We start from the raw sequence: 4308 nt of genomic DNA, 5'->3' as shown, positions 1-4308 counted from the left end.
GCCTGCCGAGGTGAGCGCCGGGGCCGGGGCCGGGGCCGGGGCCGGCTGCGCTCGGGGCGCGGGGGCAGCTCCCGCTTAACACCCTTCGGCACAGTCTCACTCACGCCTTTTTCACTGTGGCTGGCGGAAGAAATCTGATGCCTGAGACGGTCCGTGAAGTTCTTGCTGGCAGCAAAGAAATGAGAGGGGGAACTCTTCTTGCTTTCTTTTGAACAGAAACCCGGGTATAGCAGCAAGCGAGGAGTGAAGTACTGGTTTCTGTATTACTTTTCTAGCAGTCGGGGGTGGGGGAGCGGGGGGAATGGGATTGTTGCATTTCAACTTGGGCTGTTTTCCTTTTCCAGGACAAAAAAAAAAAAAATTCAACTGTTTTGCAACCTGGCTTTTATTTGCAAAGGGTCCAACACTGAATTGGAGAATGAATGTAATCAACCCTTATGAATCTCCATTTCCTTTATAAAGGCTAGTAATAGAATCACAGAAAATGCAGGTTGGAAGGCACCGTGGGCGGTCGTGTAGACTGGGGGTTCAGACCCACTTGCAAACATCAATGGCTGGCCCCAACCCAGTGTCCCTTACTCCTGACCCACTGCCCCCAACCCCAGACCCTAGGCCCCAGGGTGTGGGGCAGGGTGGGTGTGTGGGGCATGGGGAGCTCCAAACAGCCCCTCACAGGCTGCAATTCAGCCAGCCTCCAAGGGGAAGGCCAGGGTTTCCCACATTTTTTTCCTCTAAAGGAGAATCCATTTTTAGTTTCTTGGTTCATTTTAAATGTTTGTTCCTGACCCTTTCATATATTCTTGTGACCCACTTTTGGGTCATGACCCACAGATTGAGAAACACTAATGTAGACCAGCACCACTCCCCTGCTCAGAGCAGGACCATCCCCAACTATCTCATCCCAACCAAGGCTTTGTCTAGCTGGGTTTTAACAACTCCGAGATTCCACCACCTCTCTGCCCAGACTGTTCCAGTGCCTTACTACCCTCCTAGTGAGAGTTTTTCCTAATATCCAATGTAAACTTCTTTTGCTGCAACTTGAACAGTCTAGCTCCATCCTCTTTGTAGCCACCCTTCAGGTAATTGAAGGCTGTTGTTAAATCCCCTCTCAGACTTCTCTTCTCCAGACTTAAGTAAAACAATGTTGTAACTAAATAAATGGCATTTTAGTAAAAATAGAACTTGTGTTATAGACAGATAGGTAGATAGCATTTCCTATTCTATCAGGAGCTTTAGAACATCATTGCAAGCATAGTTATTAACTCCTTGCAGGGTAACCTTATACGATAATGCATTACATATTGACTGTTTTTGCTTTGTTTGTCTTGCTTATATGGGAGTTGCTCTTTTACCTGTGACTGTGAAATTTAAGTGTCATCAGAAAGTAGCAGGGTCTAAATATTTTACCTCACTAAAGAGCATGGTTTAAAAAAAGACCAAAAAAAATCTTTGAATTTACATTGTTACCCATAGATACTGGAACCAAATCTGAATTTCTGGAATATCCACAGTGTCCCAGAAGTTAATGTTTGATGCTGCTATTTCCTATCAGAGGGATCCACTTTTAATGAAGCGATATTTACTTGCCCTTTTAAAGGATTAGGGATACAATTCTGCATGTGTCAGATGCTCTCAATTCCCATTTATTTAAACTGCTGAGAATTGTGGATATTCAGTGAGTCAGAGGATCAGGCCCATATTGTTGACAGACGGGTCTAGGGTTGCTAGTAACTTCTTCTTAAGATGATCTAGAGCAGGGGTAGGCAACGTTTTTTGGCTGGAGTGCTGAAAACCCCCACAATGCCTACCTTGGAAAGTGCTGGAGTGCTGGCATGCCAGAAAAACAAAATGAGGGCAGGGGGTACATGGCAGGATGTCCTGCTTGCCCCCACCCAAAGCCCCTGCCTCCCAGCCCTGCTGCCCTGTACCCCCCACCCCTGCTTCCCCTTGCCCTGCAGCCTGGGTTCTGTGGCTATCAGCAGTTACCTAGAACCTAGGCCAGGTGCAAACATCTGCTGCCTCTCGCCCTGGCCTCAGCTGCCTCCCAGCCCCAGCCCTGGCCCCTGGCTCTGGGGAGGCAGCATATACCAGCAATGCTCTCCGTTGTGCTGCCCTCACCTCCTGTGTGCACAGGAGCAGCGTGGGCAGCGGCACAGGGTTGCACCCTTCCTGCTGCCCCCACCTGCAGGGGAAGTGTGGCAGGGCAGTGGGGAGCTTGGAGTAGGCAGCTTTCTGAGTCCCCTGCTGTGCCCTGCTGCACTGAGTTCCAAGGCTGTTTTGCAGAATCAACAAAAGCAACATAGCGGGGAGCATTGCCAGTATGTGCTGCCTCCCTGGAGCCCAGGTCCAGGTCTGGGGCAGGGAGGCAGCTGGGGCTAGGGACGGGGTGGCGAGGCAGCAAATGTTTGCAGCTGGCTCAGGTTCTGGGTAGCTGCTGATAGCCATGGAGCCCAGGCTGCTTGCAGAAGCATGTCCATGGAAGCAGCCCAGGCTCCGTGGCTATCAGCATGTACCCAGAGCCGGGGCTGGCTCCAGCTGGGAGGCTACAAGCAGCTGCTGTCTCCCTGCCCTGGCCCGAGCTATCTCCCGGTCCCGAGGTCCACAAAGGCAGCAGGTGCCAGCACTGCACCTGTTGGGTCCCAGGGCAGGGAGGCAGCAGCTGTTTGTAGCCTCCCAGCTGCAGCTGGACCCAGCTCTGGGTAGCTGCTGCCTGCTGGGAGCCCGGGCTTCTCCCAGAAGGGCTTGCAGCAAACCAGCCAGGAGGCTGCAAACAGCTGCTGCCTCCCCAGCCCCAACGCTTGCTGAGGAAAATGGCCTCACGTGCTATGCTTGGCACACATGCCAGGGGTTGCTGACCTATGATCTAGAGAGGGGTTTACATTTCTGCAAGCCTGCTATTCAAAATAAAATTCTATGGTAGTTTTTTAATAGAGTCAATTAGTGAAATAGTGTGCATAGAATCAGATAAATATACCAGTATAAAAATGAACAGAACTTTAACAATCTTTTCTGACAGTATTATTATTATTATTATATTTGCCTCCATCAGCAACAAAGTAACACACATGTGGTACTTATACAAAGATACTCTTACCAAACATTGTGACTCAAACAATGTGGTAAAGTACCACAAATGACAGCTTTTATGTTGCCCCAAGTATACGTGCTAAGTTTTCTGATGGCTTCAGCAACTGAATAAAATAAATTTTTGGTGTCTACACTAGACCAGTGGTTTTCAACCATTTTTCTACCAGGACCCATTTGTAAACATCAATGGCCAGTCCCAACCCAGTGCTCCTGACTCTGGACCCACTGCACACAACTCCCAGGCCACAGCCCTCCAGTGTGCGGAGCATGGGGGGCCCAAAACAGCCCCTTGCAGCTTGCAAGGGAAAAGCCACCATTTCCCATGTTTTTCTCCTTTAAGGGAGAACAAATTTTTCAAGTTTGTTTATCTATTTTTAAAGTGTGTTTGCGACCCTTTTATATATTCTTGCAACCCACTATTGGGCCACTACCCATGAGTTGTTAAATGTTGCACTTAATTACCCCCTCACCAGAAGCTGAAGAAAACAATTGTTTCATTCTCTTGTAAAGAGAGATTCTGTAACATTATGTTTGGGAGCTTCACTAACTTTAAAACGTGAAATTTATCAGTGTATTGATATTTCATAGATTTCATAGACATTAGAGCTGGAAGGGACCTTGGAAGATCATCAAGTCCAGCCCCGTCTCCCCCAGAAGGGCAGAAAGTCAGCTGGGGTCATAGGATCCCAGCAAGATACGCATCCAATTTACTCCTGAAGGTGTTCAATGTTGGTGCTTGAACCACCTCCAATGGCAGGCTATTCCAGACCTTGGGGGCTCGGACAGTAAAGAAATTCTTCTTTATGTCCAGCCTGAAACAGTCTTGCAGTAGTTTATAACTGTTCGACCTCATCATCCCTTGGGGTGCTCTAGTGAACAAATGTTCCCCCAGATACTAATGGTCACCCCTGATAAACTTATAGGTGGCCATCAGATCACCCCTGAGCCTGAGCTTTTCCAGGCTAAAGAGCCTCACAGATCTCAGCATGTTGTCATAAGGTCTGTTTTCCTGACCTCTGATCATGCGCATGAATCTTCTCTGGACTCTCTCAGGCTTCTCCGCATCCTTTTTGAATTGTGGGGCCCAAAACTGGACGCAATACTCCAGCTGCGGCCTCACCAAGGCCAAGTACAAGGGGAGAATGACGTCCCAGGATTTGCTTGAGAAGCATCTATGGATGCAAGCCAGTGTTTTGGTTGCTTTACTAGCTGCAGCAGCAC

The sequence above is a fragment of the Crocodylus porosus genome, unplaced genomic scaffold (assembly GCF_001723895.1).
Source record: "Crocodylus porosus isolate Cpor-Errol unplaced genomic scaffold, CroPor_comp1, whole genome shotgun sequence".
NCBI classification, from domain to species: Eukaryota; Metazoa; Chordata; order Crocodylia; family Crocodylidae; genus Crocodylus; species Crocodylus porosus.
The sequence above is the reverse complement of the archived record's forward strand: the minus strand, read 5'-3'. Positions refer to the sequence as shown.